At 41.3% G+C, this 27,705-nt stretch overlaps 1 protein-coding gene across 10 annotated transcripts in view; it reads right to left on the reverse strand.

The window, feature by feature from the left end:
• The window catches only part of focad (focadhesin), a 243,647-nt gene extending 222,648 nt beyond the window's left edge, over positions 1-20,999 (reverse strand). For 2 of the 10 annotated variants that reach the window (XM_078569555.1, XM_078569487.1), the window contains exon 1: positions 20,940-20,994. The gene's annotated coding sequence lies outside the window, so the exon portion shown is untranslated. Of the gene's footprint in view, positions 1-3,825; positions 4,027-12,078; positions 12,194-14,887; positions 15,049-20,791; positions 20,830-20,922 lie in introns of those variants that run through there. The other 8 variants (XM_078569505.1, XM_078569496.1, XM_078569522.1 and 5 more) reach the window with 8 other exon arrangements.
• Positions 21,000-27,705: the final 6,706 nt, after the last annotated feature.

Genomic DNA, 27,705 nt, shown 5'->3' on the forward strand with positions numbered 1-27,705 from the left:
AATATCAATATTTGGGATTAGAAGCTTCGAGGTTCACCATGAACAAAGCAATTGCATCACTGTGGGAAAGGAAAGTGATATATACATTTGAATTCTCCTCCAAAATTCCCCTCCATTTCTTTCACGCAAGACAGCACTTGGCATCACAACACTTCCACCAACAAAACAGTTTGTATGGTCTGGGCTGTGAACAGTTGCTTTTAATAGCCTTCCGGTCAGTAACTCAGGAACATGCATGAAGAGATCTCTCTGGAACGTCAATGAGTACTGTTTCAAAGAAAGGATATTTTCTACTTATCGCCATCCTCTTCTGTTGCTGAAGCCAGCGCTCAATGCATCTAGACAATCTATTTTATCAATTTTTCCTTAAGCTTCATTAGTAGTTTCATTAGCAACCTTGTCAAATGCCTTGGAAAATTCAAGTAACATTCATCCACTATCTCCATCACCCCCCTCAAATAATTTCAGTATGTTCTCAAAGCACAATTGTAGCAGTAGAAAGAAGGGATTTCAGCAATGGTGAGCAAGCAGTGGAAACACTTTAGGTAGAATTAACACATAGTAAAAGGGTACAAGATATTCATGGGGGTGGTCTGCAGACTTCCTGATAACAGTGACAGGATGTATAAGTGCAGAGATCAAAGAAGCCTGGAGAAAAATTAATCCAGTTATAATGGGTACCTTTTGATTTTCAATAGCCTGTACAAGAATAGCTTAATTCATAAAGGCAGTAAAGTTTTGAGTTGGGGCAGCTTTCTGGAACAGTATATTTTAATACAGACAAAGGATCAGGCAATATTTGGTTTAATGATGAGCAACAATCCAGAATTAGTTAACAATCTGGCCGTATGGAAACATCTTGTGAACAATGGCCATAGTATGACAAATTTTATATTAATTTTGAGAGGGATAAGAGAGTCACAAACCAAGATTTTAAATTTATGTAAGGCAAATTTTGATGTGATGAATAAATTGGGCTGAACTGTTAACTGGTAGTGGGAAATACTCAAAGAAGTATTTCTGAAGGTTGAGGGATGATCTAACCAAAGTATTTAAAATGACATGAAGGTCAATAGAGTAGAGAGAAACTAATTCCTCTGGTGAGGAAATCCAAAATAGGAGCCACAATCTTAAAATTAGAGCTTGTTTCATTTAAGAATGAAACCAAGAAGCACTTTTACCATACAAAAGGTAGCGGAAATATCAAACAAAAGGCTGTGGATGCTGGGTCAAATATAATTTTAAGGACTGCGATTAATAGATTTTTCCTAATAAGGATGTGAAAGGAAATGGATCAAAGGCAGATAAATGGAGTTAAAATACAGGTGTTATTAAATTGTCAAGCAGGCTCAAAGGGCTGAATGGCCTATTTTTGCTCCAATTTTTCAAATTCTTGGGACGTGAGCATTGGTGGAAAGGCCAGCATTTATTGCCCACCTCTAATTACCATAGAGAAGGTGATGGTGGTGAGCCAGGCTTCAGTACATACGACCTTAACAAATAGGGAAATTACATTTGTGTACAAATTCAAAGGACAGCTGGATTCTTCTTCTTTCAGCTTTTCCCATTTTACTCGGGGTTCTCGTTGATCACACTTCTCCACCTCACCCATTCTTTTCCAATCCCGCTGCATTCAAGTCCCTCACCAACACATATTTCCATCTGATCTTAGGCCTTCCTCTTCTCTTTCTTCCTGGCAGTCCCATCTCCATCACTCACCTCAGCAGGTCCTCTCCCTCTCTCCGCAACAGATGACCATTTCAATCTCTTCTCTGCTTTTTCAATGCTTCCACAATCTTCACTGACCACCTCCTTATGTACCAATTTCTGATCTTGCCTTTTCTCATCACTTCACACATCCATTTCAGCATCCGTATCTCTTTAGTACCCAGTCGTCATTCCTCTCTTCTTGATGTTGCCCAAGTTCCTGTGCTATATAAGGCCATAATGTTGACGGTACTCCACTGCACTTCTTCCAGTTACTCCAATGAGAGGTAATCGATTGCTTAAATTTCCATTCCCATACTTCCATTCTCTGCCACCACTGACCCCAGGTAATTAAAGCTACTCACTTTCTCCAGGTCTTCACCCATAATCTTTACACCTTCACTCCAATCCTCTTCCTTACACTCAAACTGACAATCCAACTATTGGGTGTTTGATTTACTGATCTGAATACTCCTGTCTTCTAGTGCTTTTCTCCAGTTCTCCAGATATTCAGTCATGTTCTCATCATCCTCACCACATAGCTAAATGTCATCTGCAAGCATCATTGGCCATGACACTTCTTGTCCTACTCAATTATCACATGGGGAACAATCAAGAAGAAGAAGGGGCTCAGTGTCAATTCTTGTCCTAATCCAATTTTGAATCATTCACTTTCCCCCACACTCAAGGGCAATTATCAAGTCGGATTATCACCAAGACGACATAAATGAGCCACAAAATGACGGCCAAAAGATAAACCTCTGGAAACTGCCCTTTACAGTTTGGGGTAGGACCAATTAACTTTCTAAAGAGTATAAGTGGCCAACGTAGGACCATAAAATCAATAATTTAGCTGTGATTAGGAAAAACAACTCCAAAGGTTTGTTTCATAAGAAAATGCTGCAAGATACGGCTGGTCTGAAATACCACAACTACTGGAAAGAGAAAGATAGGTTAACACTTTGGAGAGGGCCCTTCATCAGAATTATTTAGTACTGACTGTTTTACTGGTTAAATAGGAAAGAAATCTGTATCATGACCTCTATACAAAGTACAGTACTGAGCTAAACAGATGTTAGCAATCGATAACAAGTCACAGATCGAAATCTGACTAGATATGTCACAGAATCTCAGTGCAGTATTGTACATGGTCCTGTGTATCAAGTACTGCACATTTCTTTCATAGATTCTCACAAATTGTTTCATTATGGACAGTTTTGTGTTGTGTTCTCTTTCTGCAAGGAACTGAATTAAAGAACTACATAACTGGTCATTCAGGATTTATCTTACAGATGCCAGCCGTTATGTCTTTTGGTTCCTAGAAGTTTGAAATAACTTCGTTTAAACTCAAAAGCTGGAGCTTCTTTGAATGTATAGCTCAGATGCTGCGGTCTGATATATTGTTGGTTTGGTACACAGATTGTAGTGTGGTCATGAATGATGTGGCACTCTGGATACTTATGTATACATACACATGAACATAGAATTCCTCAGTTATATTGGAAAAATACAACAATATAACACCAAAGAAAGGTATGATGGGCAGTAAAATCCCACCTTCCGCAACTTCCTTGTTTGCGTTTTCACTTATCCGCACTTTGTACACCGCATCGCCCATCGCGTGAGCAGTGTTCACTTATCTGTGTTTGAAATGTCTGAATACCTGCGCTGATTCTTTGACAGGTACACCCTTTGGGCATAGCTCAAGTGTGCAACTGGTTAATTTATTATGAAAGAGTAGGAATAGACTGGATATCTGCCTTTTCTCAGATAGTAGTGAGGCTCTGGAATACAATACAGGCTGGTGTGGTAGGTGCTGACTCTCGAATGCCATCAGAGTGAACTGGACTAGTTCCTGCCGAGGACAGAAATCACATAAAACAGAATGCAAGTGTCTTTATAAATCTTTGTAATCCTTGGTTCATGAGACCACCTTAGCTGATTTCAATGACCTGAGGTGGGTGGGGGGGAGAAATTGGAGAGGAATTTTCCAGGATATTTTTTACCCCTTGTTGACTCTGGGTATTATACTTTTTCATTGACCACGATTTTTACATGGGCTGCAAATAAAACTGCCAGTGCTGGAAATCAGGAACAAAAAGCAAAAAAGTGGAGTACCTGTATACACAGCAGGTCTAGCAGTTTCAGTGAAGAGAAACACAGCTTTTTGTAGGGTACTGTAGCCGCCCATAACAATGCTGCCCTCGCATTGATGCAACCTATCCAATTGAGTTCCATTCAAAAGCATGTTCCTCCTTTGCGATTTCACCACTTACAAGGTTTCACGAGAATGTAACCCCTGCAAATGGCGGGACTTTACTGTATTACAGAAACAAAAAATTACTTTCATGGATTTGTTTCCTGGACATGGAGGCTATAAAAACAGCATAATTATATTGCATTAATGTTGGAACCAAACAAAATGGAAACTACAAAGCGATTCGTAAAGTAAATTGTTGGTACAATGGGCAATACTATGATAAAAATGTATCGGTAGCTTTTACCTCACTGGTACTGCATCTGGTGCATGATAATCAAACTGCATTCAAAAAAATTGTCAAATTCGATTAGGGTGTTTAATACAGAGAAAAAAAGTGCCCTCTTAAGAAAAGTTCCCTTCCCTGAAAAGGACAGCTATTATTTTGAAGAGGTTTGCCTTTGATACAAGTCCAGAAGTATTTTTTTTCAAAAGCTATAAATTGGGGGGATAGTTTATGTACAGATGTAATATATTTCTCCTTGAAGTATCCATCTAATTCCCTTTTGAAAGCTACTACTGAATCTATTAAGAAGTGTATTCCAAATCCTAACCACTTGTTGCATCAAAATGTTTTTCCTCATGTATCTGGTTCTTTGGGCAATCACCATCAATCTCAGCCCTCTGATTATTGACCCTTCAGCCATTGCATACAATTTCTCTTTGTTTATTCATCTAAACCCTTCATAATTTTATACATTTCTCTCAAATCTCCTCTAAGCCTTCTTGCTGTTAAAATTATGATTACTTCATACATATCTACCTGTAAGGACAGCAACTTCACACCATTCAATGCATTTCAATGGTGGCTAGGCAAACAGCAAGATGCCATTTTCGCAAAGCTAATGGCGGAGCAACACAACTTGGACACAATGTTTGGATATTCGCATTTAACCTCACATCTACCACTTGCAAGAACAAAGCAAGTGCTAATTACCTCACTGTTACGCTCACAGCAAATTCTGACCTATTAATGTGACAAATACAATTTAAAGTGCATTCACTGACCTATGACAAGAACTTGGTTCTACAAATATTTTGTCTGCCAAGATGCAACAAATGAGTGATGACATTTTTCTGGCAATATAACAGATCACTTTATGCAAATACAAATGCAGCCAATTCACCTTACTAGTGGGAAACAAAATGATTGCTGCAGGCACTTACTGACTTAGAAAACAAAGAGGACTGTTTCAATATTCATCACAAAACACGACATTCGGGTAGTCAGGCAATGGAACTAAATTAAACATCCTGGTCAGAATTTAATTATGGCCATTATTACACCATTTAAAGCTGTATTTTCTGCCTGATAGCAAAACAGTAGCAACAGATAAATATGCATGTAGTTATTATCTGTCATGATGGAAATCACAATTCATGTCAGCAAAGCTGGGCCAACAGAAACCAAAACTATGGAAATAATTCTGTGAAAAAGCTTGTAAAGTTACTGAGGGACTCGTATAATGTTAGATCAAGGTAGGGTTGCATTTGGTGACAGGCATTTAACCTTTAACTAAAGTTCATTGTAGAATCATCTAAACTGCATAGGTTTTGAGGAAAACCCCAGTTATCCTGGAAAGAGCTTAGTTTGAAACATAATTAGTCAGAAGAAACAAAAACCACTGTGCCCATCTAGCTTGCCATTTTAATTAGCTCCATGTTCAGCACCGTGCCATTATTCCATTCATTAGGAGTACATTATTTTCCTTCAGTGCTTCTAATTACAAAATAGACTGCCATTGAATACGTAAAATAGCTACTTAACTTCTGTACTACTCGTACCTTACATAGCACGTAAGGCCGAGTACACTTTCATGCGAGGACAAAGAATTTCTCCACATCAAAATTTTAGAAGATTTAGCAGCTCCTAATTTAACTATGTTCACTTGTAGAATACTGAGTCGTTATGGCACAGGAGGTCATTCTGCTCATCGAGTCCATGCTAGCTCTCCATAGAGCAATCCAAGTCAGGCCCATTCCCCAATCTATCCCTTTAGCCCTGCAAGTTCATTTCCTCCAAGTGCCTGTCCAATTTCCTTTTGAAATCACTTATCTTCCGCCACCTTTCTAAGCAGTATATTCCAGGTCATTACCACTTGCTGCTTATGAAAGTTCTTCCTTGCATTCCTCCTGCATCTTTTGCCCAAAACTGCAATCTGTGTCGCCCAGTCCTTCTAGGATCAGCTAATGGAAACAGCTTTACTTTGTCTACCTTACCTAAACCTGTCATAATCTTGTACAACTCTATAAAATCTCCCTTCAATCTCTTATACTCCAAGAAGAACAATCCCAATTTCTCCGATTCCTTGCAGCTAAAATGATGAATAAAATAATGAAAATAATAAAAGATGGCATTGTCATGGTTGGAAGCGAGGCATTAGAGAAGGTAAGAATGCCCATAGACCATAAATGATCAGATGCTCCAGAAGAATCAATGAAGGTCTGGAAATCAATGGATAAACATACCTGTAGGCTGGATTTTGTGATCCCCTGCCAGCAAGTTTGAAGATGGGGGGAGGCATGTAAAATCCAGTGGGTGGCCTTCCCACCATCTACCTGTTACAAGGGAAGGGGAAAGGGGAGGCATCTGGTGGCTTGCTCGCCCTTGGGCCTATTAAGGCCCTTAAGTAGCCAATTAACAGCCACTTACAGGCTTCATCCCGCCACTGCCAGTATTTTACCCACAATAGGGGGAGGGACACATCATGTGGGAAGGCCGGCTAGTGTCGGGCAAGGAGGAGGGGTGGGTGGCAGCGGGGAGGGAGAGGGGATTTGGGGATTTGGGGGGGCGGGGGGGCTCCTTTGCAGGGTCTCTGAGTCCATTGAAGGCACCTCCGCAAGGACCTTCTCCCCCCCTTCTACCCACCGGCCTCCTATCCAATTCACTGAGACCCTGAACACCAGACTTACCTACACTCCTCAGCACTGCGGACTACAGAGCCAATCTGATTTGCCAGCAGCCACGAGGCAGGACTTCCTCCTGAGAAAGGGGCAGAGTCTCACCTTAAGGCAATTAGCACTGCTCCCAGAGTAAATTGCTGTGCCATTGGGATCCTGGGCTGCCCACCTCCCACCAACCTTTGAGCTGAAGGGATGGGGGTGAGGCGCAGGGCGACACCCTGTAAAATCCAGCCCCATGCGACAATGCTGTTCGCTAAATTTTCTGTCACAGAGTTGAGGAGTAACTGGACCATAACTTGGTGACCAAATTCAATAAGCTAATAAGGTTTTATATTCCTCTACAGGGAACAGTTGGCTTTCTTTGAATGGAGAATTGACAGAAAAAAATATTAAACATGCAAATAATAAAACTTATGCCAGTCTATGTCTGGACTTGGGCTAACAAGTGGCAGATAACATGAGTGCCACACAATGATCATCATGACCTTCCCCTGAACATCAAAAGCATCACCATCCCACTGACTGTTAATACTTTGAAGATGGGTCATCATTAACCAGAAGATGAAATGGACTATCCACATCCTAACTGGCTATAAGAGGAGAACAGAGATTGGATATGTTGACAGGGTGAGATTAAGTAAAATAGGAGGAGACTTGTGTGGAACATTAACGCCGGCATAGACTTAGTGGGCCAAATGGCCTATTTCTGTTCTGTAAATTCTATGTATACGGCACACTATACAATTGCATTTGTAACAGTGTATGCCCCATGGATAAGTTTTAATATACAGTCATCATGGACAATAGCACTTATAAAAACAACACGTCAGATATAAAGTTAACCAAATTTGCAATAACTCTCATTAGACCAGTATAATACAGAATATTATCTAATACGCACCAAGAAAGCATTTATGGCGCTCTCACAATGGAAACCAAATAAAATGCAACTCCTAAAAAAAAATTGTGCATCGATACTAAACGTTCATCATGAGGTGGGTTTATTTTAGATACAGAGCTTAGAAATGTCAGTAATGAACCCCTAAATCTGTTTCAAAAACAGAAAATGCTGGAAAAACTCAGCAGGTCGGGCAGCATCTGTGGTGAAGAGAAACAGAGTTAACGTTTCAAGTCTGTATGACTCTTCTTCAGAGCTTAAGCTTATTTGTTAAATGCTGTTGGCATGGAGAACGCAATTCTGGAAATAGTGGAACATTTGTAGAGCAAATTCCTAAAAGTGTTGCACAGTTGACTTCTTGCACTTCTGTCAGGGAGTCACTTTCAGTCCTACAATGCAGTAACTGAAAATTATAAATAACCTTTTTACTTTTAATGTGATTTTAATCAAGTAACAAATATTTGGAGGCAATTAAAAGGCAGTAATATCAAGGGTTTAGATAATATCACATACCAAAAGATCGAAGGGTGAGTTATAACTAACTAATTTAGCTTCCGTTCTCCATAATATAAACAAATCAGCCATTAACAGTTCAAATAAAGCTTGTATAAATGACCAAATTGGAGACAAGCTCGAAACTCAGGTCATTTAATATTTTTTCCTCAAGATGAAGAATGCCAGGATGTGAATCAGGTACTTTTACATCAAGAATAACTGGGTCCGATACAAAGTAAAGCTCCCTTTACTCTGGCCAAAATCATGCTTTAATCCTTCTTTTGTGCCAAAAGACACCTTTATTTCTTCCACCAGTCTCTTTTATTCTAAGTGAGGCTGCCAATTTGGGTCTAACTGTCAGGAGATGGAACTTCAGGCCTCATCCTCACCATGAGCTGGGTTGAGACGAACTGAATGGATTTCACACGAGATCTATTCAGCAGCAGAGAAGAAATTCTCATCCCATCAGTCTGGGCTAGATTAAAATCCAGATCCCAGAGGTGACAGGAATGAGTGCTGGCCTATTACAATATTTGCAACAGGACCCGACAAAGAAGCATTTAACAACTATTTCCCTACACACTGTGCTTTCACTAGCCAAAACAAATGAGATAACTGTTGCAGGTTCGGTGCAAAATGCAACCAAATTGAATAAAGTACAGTTCCATCAAAACTACTACTTTTAGCTTCAAAAATCAGTGATATACCAAAATTTAAAATTATTTACATCGTTAAAAAGTTACACCAATAATGTAAAGGCAACAAAGTAAAATGCATCAGCCATAAAGGCATATAGGTGGACAGGGGAAGGAAGAAGAAAGGGTTTAAATTGTTAATATTCCATGAGGTAGGCAATGAAAGAAATTATAGTGCACGTTACATATAAATACTGCAATTCAAAACCCACAATACAATAATACAATAGTAATACAGTTCAAAGTTATTCAATTACATATACTTGCTGCTCAGTGTCTAGAAAACCCAGCAGCAGAAAATATATACACTCCCCAACAAACTCCATTTGTTTACACTATTAAGACACAAAGAAAAATCGTTGGTGATACTGGCCCAAAAATTGCTCGAGCTGCATCGCCGAGTGCATGAATTGGATTTTTTACCTCACCCTTCAGATTATATTTTTGTACCATAAATTGCTGGAAAAGCGAATTTGTCATGGCAAGATCAACAGGGCAACTGGGATATTATGAACCTCAGGTCCAAATGTCCATATCCTTAACCAGCGAAACAATGACAGAAACATGTTAACTGTTGAAGGAATAGGGGACCAAATACAGAACGAGAAATAAGACAGGGAAAAAAAAATTGGATCAAAAAAGTGACAAAAATGAGACAGGAGGGAAGAGTAAATTTTTTTTGAAGAGAAGACTTTTACAAGTTTTAAGAGTCTCTAGGAACAATTTCCCAGCCACAGGAGTGAGACTTCAATTTCAACGGTCCCCTTTCTGGGCCTCCAAGGTGGAGTTTCACATCAGGACCATAAATCACATCACTTTACAGGCTCCTAATGACATGAATTACCAACGCTAAATGTCAAAGGTGAGCTTCATTCACATTAACAGCGCAAATGCACCTATTTCTTGGCATTCAGGGGGAGATTAATGGCAAGCTCCAGCAGCAGCTACAAAAAAAAAACGCCCAGCAATTTGTGACGATTTGCAACTCACGGCATCTCTTCCTCACCACAAATGATGTTTTTTTTTAAAAACACATTAATAATTGCTGACACCATGATCTCATTGTTATTTTATGTTTGAATAACTTTTCTGTCCGCTGAACTTTTATATACGTCATCTTTTAACTAAAATAACCTACATATATAGCATTTAAGATTGTAAAGCATCTTAAAGCACTTCACAGGGGAGTCTGAGTCACAGTCCTAGAGTCTGAATGAGACAGGAGGAGGACATTTGGCCCATCAAATGCATGTCAGCTCTCTGTGGAACAACCTAATCAGTCTCAAAGAAACTTTGATACTGAACCACATATTAGGGCAGATGACCAAAAGCTTTGCCAAAGAGGGAGGTTTTAAGGAGGAAGAGGTATAGAGGAAGAGAGGGAATTTCTCAGCTTAGGGCCTTGGCAGTTGAAGGCACAGCTGACAATGGTGGAGCCACTAAAATTGGGTATGCTCAAGAGGCCAGAAGTGGGGGAGCACCAACATCTCAATGGGCTGTAGCTTTGGAGAAGATTACAGTAATAGGAAGGAGTGATAGGTTTGAAAGCAAGAATGAAAATTGTAAAATTGAGGCATTGCTTAATCAGGAGAAAATATAGATCAGCAAACATTGCTATGATGGATGAACAGGAAACCAACTCCAGTTTGTGTTTTCAAAACAATTAATGGCTTTCCTGTGGCATTGCTTAAATGCATTAGAGAATATACACTGGGAATTTCCTCAGAGGTTTTTCTGGTCAGCCTCTGTAATGTCAGTGAAAATACCAATTATGTGGCATAAACAGGATTTGTACCTAGCTTTAGTGTCAGGAATTTTCATAATGTTATTTGGAATTTATTGTAGAGTAATAATGGGGTCTGTGTCTATGTATGTGTCTCTCTCTGTTGGTATGGAACTTAATTAAATTAGAGATAGCTGGTCTAAAGGCTTTGATGGAAGAGAAGCAAGGTTTGAAATGCAAAATAGGTAAACATGGGTGACGTTTTACAATGTGAGGTGTAAAGGGAACATTTGTATTTTTAAATAAACCAGAGTAGTTTGAATTCAAAAGAGGGGGTGAAATGTTTCAACTAGCCAGCAGAAGTTAAGAAACAGCGTGTTTATTTTTCCCAAAGATTACTGGTAAAATTGGTACTATGATAGATTTTTATTATTAGAGAGGTAAAGTCCAAAGACATTGTGAAACAATGGGAATTTGCATTCAAAGGGGAAAATATGTATAAAGGAGAGAAGGCTGCGTGCAATAGAAGGAATTCTGAGATCTAACAAATGTGAAAAAGCCTTCAGCCTCCATGCTCAAACTGCTGTCTGCAAGAACTGAAAGTTAAGAAAACTCATTCTGAATTCAACTATTCAGGGTATTGTTACTTTGCCTGGGTCTTTTGAAATCTGTGTGTTTCATAGTTGCCTTAAAGGAAGGGTACCTGGGAGTTAGATTAATCAGGGGAGCTGGGGGTTATCATAGTAATAACTTGTAGACCTGTGTGTGTGCTTAAAATCATTTCTCCTATTAATAAATGTTTAATTTAGTTTTGTAAAATCCCTCTAAGCCTCGGAGGCCTTCTTTTTACTAAATTCAAATCCTGCATCTTGAAATAAATATAAATTGCAAATAGTTGTGGCACCTGCTTCAAGTTTCCCTCTGGGATTTGAGTAGCTTGGCATTTACCATCCACCTGCCATAACATCAGTTAAAACTAAGATGACTGATACAGAGAACCCCTCAGCATGTTCTATAACAAATCCCTCAGCACATTCTATAACAAACGTGCTTATGCCATTTAAGTTAGAACACAAAGGCAACTTCATATGCATTAACATGGTATTCTCAAGTTTTTACTGGTACTTAGTTAATCAACTTCAAATCAAGCTTTAAATTAATATTTAAACGTTGCAATTAAAAATAAATTTAAACTTTAATATTGCAATCCAGGCAATGATAGATGATACATTATTGTACTAAAGAGGTTATAAATTTTAAAAAAGGTGCATTATTTTTGTGAAAATCACACTGAGACCCTTTTGTTATACGTATTTTTTAAACTTGATGATGATTTTTAATCAATTAACATGTCTAAAACAGAGGTCAGATAGCAAGATATACCAGCAGAGATAAGTACCTGCATTTACCAGTACTGTACTTTGGAAGAGTCTTGGATTTGCTGCAGTTGGCAGGCAGGGAATTGGGGGAAGGCGTTCCTGGACTATGGTACCACTGGGGGTGCATGGGGACATGATTTTTCTTCATATAGTACTGAAAAGATGGTCCTGTAATTTAGGAGAACTGGTGTGGGATTCCAGAAGTTTAGCAAAACTGTGGTGGGGAATCCTGGAATTTGGCAGCATTAGACCTGCGGATGTCGGGCCTCAGCTATTTCTAATCTATATCAATATATATTGATCGAGTGTAATGTATCCATGTTTGCTAACAATACAAAGATAGATGGGAAAATCAGCTGGAAGGGCAAAGGATTCAGAAAGATGGGGCAGAATCTTCCAGTCCCATCAGCAGCAGAAAGCTTGGTGGGTGGGAGAACTTAATTTGGCGAGAGGCCAGAAATCAAATCCCCGACGGCGGGATGAACTTTAGCAATTATGTTCTCAGGACTTTAAAGGCAGGTCAAGTTTCCCAACAAACAATGTCAGGAAGCCCTTTGGCACGCAGTAACATGTCGTGCATGCTCATTAAAAGGCCACTTCACCAGAATTAAGTTCACCCTCCAAATTAAATTCCCCGCCAGTGAGAAATTAGAACATTCACATTCACAAATGTACATGAGTGGCGTGCACCTGGTGAGGTAGACTTCTTTCATGATTAACGGTGAGTTGCCCGTACATTATCCTCTTTGGGAAGCATCTGTAAATGCCAGCCTTTGCTTGAGACTGGGTGACGGCAGTGCAAGTTGCATGGAGGAGGACCAAGCAAGGCCGGGGGGTGGGGGGGTGGCGTGGCGCGCAGGGGTGCGGAGGGTCGAGCAGTGATCATGCAAAGATGGAAGGGATAGTGCAAGCTGTCTGGGTGCCCTATAAATATGGCGCCCGGACCTTCAACCTCATGAAGTCATGGCAGGGACTTCCTGCCGCAAGAATCAGCGAGCTCCTCGCGCGTGCATATGTAATGAGCTGAACAGCACAAGATCAGCCATCCCGTCCCACTGTGGAAATCACTCACTTCCATGCCCACCACCGAACTTAGACTCCAAAACGGAAGATTCTGGCCATTAAGTGAGTGGGCAAGAATGTGGCAGATGGAATAGAATGTGGAAAATGTAAAGTTACCCACTTTGAAAAATTAGAAAAGCAGAATATTTTTTAAATGGCCAGAGACTGGGTAATGTTGGTATTTAGAGAGATCTAGGTGTCTCAGGATCACAAAGTTAATATGCAGGTATAGCAAGTAATTAGGAAAGCTAATGGTATACAAGCCTTTATTACAAAGGGATTAAGTATGAGTAAAGAAGTCTTGGTGCAATTATAAAGAACCTTAGTGAGACCACACTAAGAATAACATGTACAGTTTTTGTCTCTTTACTCAAGGAAGGATGCACTTGCCTGAGAGGGAGTGCAACAAAGGTGCACAAGGCTGTTTCCTGAGATGAGGGGATTGTCCCATGAGGAGAAATTGAAGAGAGTAAACCTATATTCCCTTGAGTTCAGAAGAATGAGAGTTGATCTGATTGAAACATAAAATTCTAAAGGGCTCAAAAGGGTAGATGCTGAGAGGATATTTCCCCCGGATGGAAAGTCCAGAACTAGAGTCATAGCCAAGGGATCTGCAATTTCGGACTGAGATGAGCAGAAATTTCCTCAGTCAAAGGGTGGTGGACCTATGGAATTCTGTACCACAGGGAGCTGTGAATGCCTCAGTCATTAGTATAGTTAAGCAAGAGATCAACGGATACTGTAGGAAGATGTAGCTAAGGTAGATGAGAATGGCAGAGTAGACTCGAGGGGCTGAATGGCCAAATCCTGCTCCTATTTATGTTCCTATGTTTAGCTGCAAAAAGAGGAGCCGGTGGTCCTGCACCACTGTGGAAGAACCTGGGACTTGACTGAACAGGGAGAAGGAAAATGGATTTTTGAAATCTGTAAGCAGTGGAGGGAGACGAATGACCTGGGTCTCACAGTCCTGATTACCAGCTCTGGTCGCACTGGTTTGTAACTTATGGAGTTTACAATATGTGGTTTGCAGTACACAAACAGGTCATTCAACCCAAACTGGTTCATGCTGGTATTCGTTTTCTTCACAAACTTCCTCCCAACTGATCCGCATATGCTTCTGTTCCTTTCTCTCTCATGTTCTTATCTAACTTCCTCTTAAATGCATCTATGCTTTACATCTCCACTATTTCTTGTGGTATTGAGTTCCATGTTATAACCACTCTGAGGAAAGAAGTTGCTCCTGAATTCCCCGTTGGATTTATTAGTGACTATCTTATATTTATGGCCCTTAGTTTTGGTCTCCTCACAAGTGCAAATATCTTCTCTCGGTCTACCCTAACAAACTCTTACCTAATCCTAAAAACCACCATCAGGTCATCACTCAGCCTTCCTTTTTACCCAGATAACAGGCTCAGCCTGCTTAATCTTTCCTAAGGATTGTAGGTTCTCAGTTCTGGTATCCTCAGAAACTTACTGGACCAGCCATAGAAATAATGTGGCTACAATATCAGGTCAGAGTAAGTCAGAGAATTCCTCTTGGAATTCTGCAGACAAGAACTCACCTTTTGATTCCCCAAAGCCTGTCAACCATCTACAAAGCACAAGTCAAGAGTATGATGGAATGCTCTCCACTTGCCTAGATGAGTGCAGCTCCAACAAGACTCAAGAAGCTGGACACCATCCACCACCTTCAAAAATATTCTCTCCACTACCAATGCACAGTGGCAGCAGTGTGTACCACATACAATAGGTACAGCAGCAACTCACCAAATCTCCTTTAACAGCACCTTTGGTAGTCACGCTTTTAGTGGTCTGGGCTCCATGTTCTGAAATTCCCTTCATTCGATATTAAAAGCACAATAGAACTGCATGTTGTTGTTAGAATCTCATAATTCAGGTGGGCTCCCTGCAGTGTTTCTGTGCTCAGCCTGCCTCGAGCAAGGAAAAAAAATGATTGCAGCATTCACCCGAGTGGGGCGGCACGCGGTGAGGATGACAGAGTCTACAGAGGGATATAGACAGGTTAAGTGAGTGGGCAAAAAATTGGCAGATGGAATATAATGTGGGAAAATATGAGATTATGCACTTTGGCAGGAAGAATAGAGGAGCTGAATATTATTAAAATGGAAAGACTGCAGAAGGATGCAGCACAGAGGGATTTGGGAGACCTTGTGCATGAATTACAACAAGCTAGCATACAAGCTCAACAGGTAATAGAGAAGGCAAATGGAATGTTGGCATTTATTTCAAAGGGAATGGAGTATAAAAATAGGGAAGTCTTGCTAAAACTGTACAAGGCACTAGTTAGACCACACATGGAATACTGTGAACAGTTTTGGACCCCTTATCTAAGGAAAGGTATATTAGCATTGGAGGCAGTCTAGAGAAGGTTCACTAGGTTGATCCCAGGTATGGAGGGGTTTTTCTACAAGGAGAAGTTGAGAAGTTGGGCCTGTACTCATTGGAGTTTAGAAGAATGAGAGGCGACCTTATTGAAACATATAAGATTCTTAGGGGGCTTGACAGGTTAGATGCTGAGAGGTCATTTCCCTTGTGGGAGAGTCTGGGGCCTGAGGACATAATCGCAGAGTAAAGGGTTGCCCATTTAAGACAGAGATGAGGAGGAATTTTTTTCTCTCAAGAGGGCAGTGAATCTGTGGAATTCTTTACCACAGAGGGCTGTAGAGGCTGGGTCATTATAGAGATTTTTTTTCAGTAAGGAGATCAAGGGTTATGGGGAAAAGGTAGGAAAGTGGAGTTGAGGATTATCAGATCAGCCATGATCTCATTGAATGGCAGAACAGACTTGATGGGCCGAATGGTCTACTTCTGCTCCTACGTCTAATGGGGCATGGAAAGAGGTCGCCTCACACACACATTTTTCAAACTCCCATATTGCCTGGTGGAGTTGATTACTCTGTTATCAACTGAACTAGGCAAAAGAAGTCCTGTAAAGTTTAAACACAAGTCATTAAAATTTAATTCTGCCAGCCACCTTAGCGAAGCTGAGCTTCAGAAACACACTTTTGCCCAGCACCGCTATGGCACAAATGATAGGCAACACAACATAAAAGCTACTGTGTCTTATTCCACTATCACTTCCATTTGACCAGTACACATAACCACAACTTATATTTGTGTATAGCGCTTTTAAAAAAAATAAACATCCCAAGGCACTTCACAGGAACATTATAAAACAAAATATGACATCGATCCACATAAGGAGATATTAGATCAGATGACTAAAAGCTTGATCAACAAGTAGGTTTTAAGTCTCTAAAAGGAGGAAAGTAAGGTAAAGAGGCAGAGAGAAGCCTGATCAAACAAGTAGGTTTTAAGTCTCTAAAAGGAGGAAAGTAAGGTAAAGAGGCAGAGAGGGGTAGGGAGGGAATTCCAGAGCTTTGGGGCCTAGGCAACTGAAGGCAGGCCACCAATGGTAGAGCAATTAAAATTGGGGATGCACAAGAGGCCAAAATTTGAGGAGCACAGTTATCACAGAGGGTTGTGGTCTGGAGGAGATTAGAGATAGGGAGGGGCAAGACCATGGAAGAATTTGAAAACAAGGGTGAGAATTGTAAAATTAAGGCGTTGCTTGACGGGAGACAGCATAGGTCAGTGAACCCAAGGATGAGAGGGGAACAGGACTTGCCAGGAGTTAAGCACGGGCAGCAGAGTTTTAGATCAACTCAAGTTTACAACAGCACGAGCAAACAAAATTTGACATCAAGCCACATAAAGCATCCTTACTCTGCCCAGAGATCACCTTGGTTCCCATTGTGTGATTTTTACCAAGAGAGTTCCCTTCAAGTTTTATCACCATATTTGACAATTCCTCCCAGTCTGTCCCTACTTCACCGGCCCTCCCCCAGCGTGTATCCACCTTAAACCTCTGTAAATAATTGAACTTCCTCTTGACCACATTGCCACTGCTGCAGCAGGGTTTTTCCAGCATCTTAATGACCAATGAAGGCCATTTTTTTTCTTTCATGGGTTGCGGGCATAACTGGCAAGGCCAGCATTTGTTGTCCATCCCTAATTGCCCTTGAGGTGGTGGTGAATCACCTTCTTGAACCACTGCAGTCTGCCTGGTGTAGGTAAACCCACAGTGCCGTTTAGGAACAGAGTTCCAGAATTTTGATCCAGCCACAGTGAAGGAACAACTATATAGTTCCAAATCAGGTTGGTATATGGTTGGAGGGGAACTTGCAGGTAGTGTTGTTCTCATGCATCTGCTGCCCTTGTCCTTCTAGGTCTCAGGTCTGGGAGGTGCTGTCGAAGGAGGTTTGGTGAGTTGCTGCGGTGCATCTTGTAGATGGTACACATTGTTGCCACTGTGTATTGGTGGTGGAGGGAATGAATGTTTGTGGATGGGGTTCCAATCAAGCAGGCTGCTTTGTCTTGGATGGTGTCAAGCTTCTTGAGTGTTGTTGGAGCTGCACTCATCCAAGCAAGTGGAGAGAGTATTCCATCACACTCTTGACTTGTGCCCTGTAGACAGTGGACAGGCTGTGGGGAAGTCAGGTGGTGAGTTACTCGCCTCAGAATTCCCAGCCTCTGACCTCCCCTTGTAGCCACAATATTTATATGGCTGGTTCAGTTTAGTTTCTGGACAATGGTAACCCCCAGGATGTTGATAATGGGGGATTTGGCAATGGTACTGCCATTGAATGTCAAGGTCTTGCTGCATATGGACACAGACTGCTTCTGTATCTGGAGTTGCAAAATGGTACTGAACATTGTGCGAACATCCCTACTTCTGGCCTTCTAATGATGGGAAGGTCACTGATGAAGCAGCTGAAGATGATTGGGCATAGGCACTACCCTGATGAACTCCAGCAATGATGTCCTGGAACTGAGATGATTGACCTCCAATCTTCCTTTGTGCTAGGTATGACTCCAATTAGTGGATGCGACATGGTCAGGGCTGCCCTGGTATTCTATGCGTGAGAGGAAAACAAGGCTGAAGAGTTTGCAACCATCTTCAGCCAGAGGTGCTGAGTGGATAATTGGCATCCTTCGCAGGCCCCCAGCATCACAGATGCAAATTGGATTCATTCCATGTGATACCAAGAAATGGCCGAATAATACTGAGTCACTGCACCATCTACCAAACAAAACAATGCACAAATGCTCCAGATTAATGATCTAACAACGTATTAATATTGCCCGACTCGTCTTTTCTCAGCTCATCTGCTGCTGAAACCCTTGTCCGTGCATTTGTTACCTCAAAACTTGTGACTATTGCAATGCACCGCTGACCGGCATCCCATGTTCTACCCTCTGAAAATTTGTCAGTCAAAACTCTGCTGCCTGTGTCCTAACTCACACCAAATCCCACTCACCCATCTCCCCTGTCCTCGCTGAGCTACATTGGCTCCCAGTTAAGCAACATGGAATTTTAAATTTTCATCCTTCTTTTCAAATGCCTCCATGGTCTCGGCCTTGCCAACAAAGGGAAGGTTTTGTATCCCTCTAGCCTTACAGCCTCAGATCTCCGCGCTCCACCAATTCTAGCCTCTTCAGCATTCCCAATTTTAATCATCCACCATTGACAATGCCCTCAGCAGCCAAGGTCCTAATATCTAGAATTCCCTCCCTAAATCTGTTCACTTCTCTACCCTCCTTTTAAGATGCTCCTTAAAATTTACCCCTTTGGCTAAGCTTTTGGTTATCCGGCCTAACATCTATTTGGTTCATTGTCAAATTTTGTTTAATAATGCTTGTAAAGGTCCTTGGAAGTTTTCTTAGATTAAAGGCGCTATACATATGCAAGTTGTTGTCATCTGTAGCAAGTTGGTTCCCTCTCCTGACTGCTATCCAATCACCTCATTTGGAAAGCACAAACATGTAAATATGGGGCAAGGACACAATTGGGCAAGGCAATGATCTCTCATTGCTGAATGTCTTACCAACACTTAGTTACACATGCACAGCTGCTGACCCTGTCCATACTTCCATCTTAAGATATACCAGGTCTATGTTTTCAAATAGCTATATGTTTTGATATCAGACTATCCTCACCATATTCCTAAAGTTTATAATCTGAACCTCAATAACTGAACTTTCTCCAGTATAGACAAACACATCAATGTCATTGAGGTTACTACTCTGCATCAAGTGTTAAGGATACAGTCTGTTGTGTATGAGAAATTTGATAATGTTGCAGTTTAACAAGTGACAGTTTAAATGTGAATTTCCTGAGACATGACTTTATTATGAAAATAAGATCTAGCACACTAAACTGTGTTTATTAAGAACATAAGAAATAAAAGCAGGAGTTGACCTTACAGCCCTTCAAACCTGCTCTGTCACTCAATAAGATCATGGCTGATCTTTAACCTCAGCTCCAGTTTTCTCCCAATCCCCAAGTTCCTTCTTTCCCTTAAGTGTCCAAAAACCTATCACTCAGCCTTCAATACACTCAATGGCTCAGCTAGCACAGTCCACTGAGAATTCCAAAGATTTACAAACCTCTGAGCGAAGAAATTTCTCCTCATCTCAATCTTAAAATAATCAGTCCCTTATTCTGAAATTATACCCCCTATTTTTGACTCTCCAACCAGATGACAGTCTTTCAGCACTGACCCTATCAAGGCCTCTCAAAATCTTATGTTTCAATGAGATCTCCTTCTAAATTTCAGAAGTACAGGCACATTCGACTCAGTCTTCCCTCACTGGGCAGCCCTCTCTTCCAGAAAGCAATCCAATGATTCTTATTTGCACCATCTGTACAGCAAATATATCCTTCGTTCGACAGAGACCAAAAATGTACAGTACTCAAGGTGTGGACTCACCAAAGCTCTGTACAATTGCTGGAATTCTTCCCTACGCTTGTCCTCTAATCACCTCGCCATAAAGGCCAACATACCATTTGCGTTACTAATTGTTTGCTGTACCTGCATGTTAACTTTGTACGTGAAACACACAAGGACATTCAAATCCCTCTGAAATCCCCATTTAAAAAATATTCTGTTTTACTTCATACCAACCGCACATTTCCTCACATTGTACTCCATCTGCCACCTTCTTGACCCTTTGTTTAATCTGTCCATATCTCTTAGCAGACTTTGTACCTTTTTCACAGCTTACTTTCCATCATCAGCAAACTTGGATAAATTAATTGGTCCCTCCATCTAAGTTATTAATATGGATTGTAAATAGTTAAGCACGGATTCATTAGTAACTGCCTGTCAACTGAAAATGACCCATTTATTCCTATTTTCTATCCTTTAACCAATCTTCCATCCATGTTAACATATCGCCCCAACCCCCACGGGCCCTATTCTGAAGTTCGTTAAATTCTTTTAATCACAATAAATTAGACTTCATGCGCTCAAAAATTAAAACCTCAAACTGTAGATCCTTAACCAGAAATTGCCATTAAAAAGTCGTTGAAAATTTAGTTGGGTTTTAGAACTTGAGAGCTGGGGAAAACCCAAGCTCACATTTCTTAGTGCCTATAACAGGAGCCAATTGATAAGACTTTTCAAAAAAAAACAGCTGGAGTTGGAAATTCTGGAGGCGTTAGTAATGTACAAGCCCCAAATATCCAAAAGTCACAGTTCTCAAGAGGGATAACTAAGCTTTATCCCTTCAATGTCAGGCTCCTTCCTGCACGTTGTACTATCAGGCCTCTCTCTCTCGCTCGCTCTCCCCGTGGAAGCCACAGACCGGTGTAAAACACAGTAAACAGTCGTCCCAAGATGACAGACCGCGCATCACATTAAACCCGGGCCTTGTGTCGGAGAATTCGACCCATTGAAACTTCAAGAACTGAGAATTCGAATGGAACGCCCTGCAACGTTCCAGAATACTTTACCGGGAACCCGGATGCCCAATTCAATCGCTGCTCTCCGCCGCTCTCACTGCGCAGCCGCGGCGCCCCTCCGGCAGCCAGCCTTGACGTGGAGTGATAGATGTCCCTGGAGACTCCAGCCAGCGTCCAGCTGTTGGCTTTCTCAGTCCGGCACCCTCCAGTCATTGTCGTTACAGAGACTGGTGTTAAATACAATGACATGATTAATCTTGGCAAGTATTTCTATCGCTGGAGACGTTAATGGCTCATATTCAGCCCTGTCTCCCCAACCACCACCACCGCCCCCCCCCCCCCCCACAAACACGTTGGGAGATGTTAACCCATAAAGATAACACGCATTCTTTGCAGGAGGTAATTATGCTTTCATGTTAATTTTATATGCCAAAAAAATTAAAGGGTTAATACAAAATGGTGGAGCTCAACGCATTGTATATAACGGATATATTCCATACATCATTCCCAGTGGCATTTCTCCTGGCTAGCTGAAGGGCAGACTATAAAGCACAATACTTGGATAAAGTGGAAATTGAAGGGTATGGAAATGGGAGCCTTTTTTTGTCCAAGTCAGTGGGGTGTTGTAGGACATGCCTAGTGCCACATGGATGTCCAAAAGCACGCTCCTAATTATAAGGTAGGCCATTCATTTTTTTTAATGACCAAAGTAAAGCAAGCCCATGTAAATAAATCTTTTTTATATCTAATCGGAAGTTTCCGAACTCATCTTGTCCGTGAGACCGACCTGGTCCCACAACCTTCTTCCCACCAAAATGTGAATCAACCAACCTCCATCCCTGGCCCCCATGTTAACTGACATTGTTCACAGTTTCCTCTTCGAGTGTGCTATCAGCTTCTTCTTCAAATCTGCTGACATCACGCCCCTTAAAAGAACCCACTCATGAGCCCTATGTCCTTGCAAATTACCACCCCAACCCATTCTTCAAATTCCTGGAAGGTATTTTCACCTCTCAAATCTTTTCCACAACTCCTGAGTTTGAAACCCTGCCATCAGGTTTTGTACTTCTCAACATGTCTGCAGCTTTTGACAAGGTGACTGCACCATCCTCTTCTAATGTGACTCCTCTGTTGGAGAGATAAATGGGCTGCTCTCACCTGGTTCCATTCCTAACTAGCCAGTTATAGTTAGAGAATCACCTGCAACTGGCTTCTATTCCCACTCCTGCACTGTTAACTCGAATTCTCCATTGATTGATCCTTGGCTTCCTCATATTTCTCACCTACATATGTTGGCAACATTATCCAAAACACATCAACTGCCACATGTACGCTGATGGCACCCAGATCTAATAACCACCATCTCTCTTGACCCCTCCACTTCCTCTGATTCATTATGCTACTGATCCAACACCCAATATTGAATGAGCAAAAGTTTCTTCCAATTAAATATTGGGAAGACCAAGGCAATTGCCTTCAATCCCAACCTCAACCTCTGTTTCCTACCTACGGACTTCATTGTTCTCCCTAGCCACTGTCTGAGGCTGAAGCAGACCGTCCACAAACTTGGTGAGCCTGAACTGAGCTAGCAATCCCCTGTCCTCTCCAACAACACAACTGAATACTTCCACCTACACAAAATCACCCATCTCTGCCCCTGCATGAGCTCATCTGAAATCTCATCCATGCCTTTGTTACCTCTAGACTCGACTATTCCAATATTTTCTGAGCTAGTCTCCCATCTTGCACTCTCCATAAACTTGACCTCATCCAAAATTCTGCTGCCCATATCCTACTTCACACTGAGATTCATTCACACACCATTCCTGTGCTCGCTGACCTATATTGGCACATTGGTTTGTTTTCTAATCTCTCCATGGTCTTCTCCTTCCCCATCTCTGTAGCCTCCTACAGCCAGTGTTCCCTTTAATTTCCCTTTGCTGTGCACAGCCAGAATTTTTGCACTGTATGGTCCCTTTAAGATTGCCGTGCAGTCAAGGATCTGAGCATGTAAAAGAGAATATTGGTTGTGCGTGGCCTGATTGTTCCCTATGCAGTATGTCCTGGATTGTTGTGCAGCCATACACTCATGCAATTTAGAGAGGACATTGCCTACAACCATTCGAGACCTTTGTGCTCATCCAACCCTGGACTCTTGTGCATCCCCAATCTTAATCCTTCCACCACTCATGGCCAGGCTTTCAGATGTCCATAGGCCATAAAATTTGGAATTCCCTCTCTGAACCTCTCCGCCACTCTACCTCTCCTTTAAAACATTCCTTAAAACCTACCTCTGACCCAAGCTGTCAGTCATCTGTCCTGATATCTCCTTATGTGGTTAAATGTCAAATTTTATTTGATAACGTTCTTGTAAAGTATCTTGGGTATTTCACTTATGTTAAAGGCATGAGACAACACAAGTTGCTGGTGTTGTTGATATCCTGAAGTGTCTAGTCACTATGGGAACTTTATACTTTGCAATAGTTTTGCGCCAATTGATTATTGATAAACTGTCCATTAGAAGGTTTTTACTTTGAAATTACTTTAAAATAGTTACCAAAAACAGAGATGTGACACTAAGAAATAAGTAGATAATCCCAAATTCTGATATCTTCTGATCTTTGGCCAAGGAATTTTAACTTGTAACAGTCGAGTGAGTGAGAATTTAGTGCAAAGCATTCAGTATTACATCTCGACAATCTGCCTCAACCAGAACTTCAGAAGAGTACCTCCTATTGTGGCAATGTGAATTTTTAAATATCCAATAGTAGCTATCCTTAATATTCATCAGCGAGAGACTGGAAATTTAGTTAGAACTTGAATTTAGTCGGAACTTGTAGCATGCTTCAAGCAGTTTTATGCTTGTAAACCTAATGCCCACTAATAATGAGGAAAATGTCTCTCAGACCCTTTGCATGAGCTGAGTCTTGGTCACACCCATTCATTTGCATATTCTAAAGTTGTTTAATGAAGGCTGGATTCGCTTATCCATTCTGATACTGTAGAATTCTCTTTCTACTTCCAATTACAGTTTCATCCCTCCACAGAGATTGACTTTCAGTATAAATGTTGGGCCATACATCTGCTTGATGGACTCCTTGTCCTTTCTTCAACTGTTTCTTCTCTAGTGGAAAAGCGATATCATCTGGCTTCCTCTTGTGATGCTGTGATGTGGTTCTTGTTGAGACATTATCTGCTCATATGTCCCAGCTGGTTGGGGGAAGTTTTTGCTGCTAATATGCCAGCTGGGTCTCTACCAATTGTAGGAGAAGTGAATGAGGGAATTGCCAGGAATATAAATCACCATCACACAACATGGTTATTATGTTATGACTATTTTGGAACAAGGGGTTGTATATTTTGGCATCAGTGTATTTTTGTTGCTTGATATTATGTTTTTACAGATTGGCAAAAAAAAAATACATTTTAAACTTAACTCATAGTACTTCTGGTGGTATATATAATTTGCAGAATTTCTGTATTTGTAATTCTTTTGAAGAACAACAACATTTATGTTGCATCTTTAATGTACAAAATATTCCAAGATGCTTCATAAGAGCAAAATGTACAATGAGCAATAATGGAAGGACAGTTGAAAAGATATATTTTAAAACAGTTGTAAGGAAGGCATCAACTGGAGACTTCAGGGGCAGAGTAGGACCAAAAACTTAAGAGTCCAACGCTGAAAATTAACAGAAGGAAGGAGTGATACACGGGAGTAAGAGAGAAAACTCACGATAATCCAGTTAGCGTGAATGTGGGGCAAGCTTGATGGACCAGCTAGTCTTTTCCTGTCTGAAAATTCTCATGTTCGTATAGGTGAAGGTTGCAACAGTGCTTTTGAATGAGGCAAGAGCACAGATGGCTGATGTTGTGGAGGTGAACATGGCAGTCATGCTAATGTGTAGAATTTGGGGATTGAAATTCCACTGTGGGTTGAACATGGCATTGAGAATGCAGTTCCTCTGGTTCAACCTGAGCAAGCAGTAGGAAAAGGGGATGCTGTTAGAGTTTGCAAGGTGCAAGAGTTTTTGTTTGCAAACTAAGTGTGATGTCTTTGGTTATTGCAGTGTTCAGTTGGAGGAAGCTCTAGCTTGTCTGTGTTTTGACCTGAGTCAGACTTTGGGCCTGAACTTCTGCGGAGTGACAATCAGAATCAGATTGCCACTCGGCTCCTACTTCCCTACCTTAAAATTTTTTCAATCCTGCCTCGCCTGAGTTTCCATCTCAGGCCAGGTGAGAACTGTGCAGTCCAGTGCGTTCCTGAAGCCTTCAGCCGAGCGCTGCTGAATCGGAAGCATGGAGGCCAGGCCCCCTTTTTTATGGCACCAGCTGCTGTAAATCAGGTGAGTTTAAAGGTCCAGCCACTTTCAAGCCAGGGAGAAGGTAGGTTTGTCGCGTAAGTGGTTAGAATTTGGCAGGTGGGTGGGGTGTCGGGGGTGGGGGGAACACGGCCAGTTGGGGGAGGTGGAGGGAGTCCCATGGGTGGGGGTCAGTATAGGTTTGTACAATAGTTACGCAGAGGCTGGAAGTGGTTTTAATGTTCTAACTATTTCTGGGTAGCTATTGATGTAACACAGTCAGTGCCATCTTCATGATTTAAATCGCAATTTTAGCTTGATTCAAAGTGCAGGGCAATTGCCCATGGGAAGTTTGCACTTCCCAGGCAATTGCCGTGCAAACCTTACCTGGGAACCTCCTGAGGTTGGGGGGGTGGGCGGTGGGTTCCCTGGAACATCTTTGGGGTTCCCCCAGATACGTAACAGTAGAAGAGGTGGTTGTGGAATCAAGGCTGATGGTGCAGAGGTAGAACATGGCTACAAGGTGATTTGAACTCTGCACCTTGGGAATAGTGATCATAGTGTGTAAGATTTTGATTAGTTATAGGAAATGACAAGGAACAATCTAGGATAAAAATGCTTAACTACAGGAGGGATACTTTCAATACATTGAGGAGGGATTTGACCCAGGTAAATTGGAGCCCACGACTGGCAGACAGAAATGATATAGTGCAATGGGCAGCCTTCAAAAAGCCGATGGTTTGGGTAAAGTTTAGGCACATTCCCACATGGGGGAATGGAAGGGCAACCAAAGCCAGAGCTCCATCTATTAATGATGAAGGAGTTAGAGAGTAAGCTGAAGCAGAAAAAGGAGCCATGTGACAGATGTCAGCTTGATCATACAAATATGTAATATAAAATATAAAAAGGCAAAAGGACAAGTGAAAAGGGAAATTTGGGGGAAAAGAGACAATACAGGAATAGATTGGCAATTAACATTAAAGAGATTCCAAAGGGATTCCAACCATACACCTGTACAACCAACCATAAGTCACCCAGTACTTGGGATGCATCATTGGTTGCTGTGAAAAGTGGGGGTAGAAATCTTCGAATCCTCCTTAGGTACAGAATTGGTACCAAAGGACCAGAGAATTACAGGTGTTGCATCCTTGATCAAAAAAAGGGAGAAGGATAATATACAATATATATTGGTATATTAAAAATAATACAGTAGTCAAAAGAGTGATGGGCTGATTAGGACCAAAATGGAAATCTATCGGTGGAGGCAGCAGGCTTAACTGAGGTACTAAATGAGTACTTTGCATCACTGTTTTCCAGGAAAAGACAATTTTGTTAAACCTGTAGTAAATGAGGAGATTGCCAGGATTCTGGATCAGATAAAAATAGATAAAGAAGAGGTACCAGGAATGCTGGCAGTACTTAATATAGGTAAGTCACCCAGTACTTGGGATGCATCATTGGTTGCTGTGAAAAGTGGGGGTAGAAATCTTCGAATCCTCCTTAGGTACAGAATTGGTACCAAAGGACCAGAGAATTACAGGTGTTGCATCCTTGATCAAAAAAAGGGAGAAGGATAAACCTGGCTATTATAGGCCAGCCAGTTTAACGTCAATAGCAGGGCAGCTTTTAGAAACAATAATCAAGAGAAAAGTAACAGCCACTCAGGCAAGCCTGGACTAATAATGGAGAGTCGACATAGATTTATGATTGGAAAATTGCGTTTGACCAACTTTATTGAGTTTTTTTGTTGAGATAACAAAAAGAGTGGCAGTGTGGTTGATGTTGTGTATATGATCTTTTAAAAGGCATTTGATAAATTACCATTTACGAACAAATGAACACATGAATTAGGAGCAAGGAATAGGCCATTCCGCCCGTTGAACCTGCTCTGCCACTTAATATGATCATGGCTGCTCTAATTGTTGCCTCTACTTTCAACTCTACTTTCTTGCCTACCTCCTATAACCTTTGACTCTCTTGTCAATCAAGAATCTCTCTAACTCAGCCTTAAAGATATTCAATGACCCTGCCTCCAGTGCTCTCTGGAGAAGAGAATTCCATAGACTAAAAAGTGTCTAAATGAAAAAAAGTCTCCTCATCTCCTTCTCAAATGGAAGATCCCTTACACTTAAACTGGATCCCCTAGTTCTAGCCTCTGTCACAAGGGGAAATATCCCCTCAGCATCCAACTTGTCAAGTCCCCTCAGGATCTTATATGTTTCAATAAGATCACCTCTCATTCTTCTAAACGCCAATGGATATAGGCCCAACCTGTGCAAGCTGTCTTCATAAGATAACTCCTTCATTCCAGGAATCAGTTGAGTGAAGCTTCTCGGAACTGCTTCTAACGCAATTATATCTTTTCTTAAGGAGACCAAAGCTGTACACAGTACTCCAAATGTGGTCTCACCAAAGCCCTGTACAACTGTGGCAAAACTTCTTTATTTTTATGTTCCTGATCACTTGCTGTAGCTGCATTTTTATAATGTACCAGGACACCGATCTACGGCTTGTTA

Source organism: Cetorhinus maximus, chromosome 2 (assembly GCF_964194155.1).
Source record: "Cetorhinus maximus chromosome 2, sCetMax3.hap1.1, whole genome shotgun sequence".
NCBI classification, from domain to species: domain Eukaryota; kingdom Metazoa; phylum Chordata; class Chondrichthyes; order Lamniformes; family Cetorhinidae; genus Cetorhinus; species Cetorhinus maximus.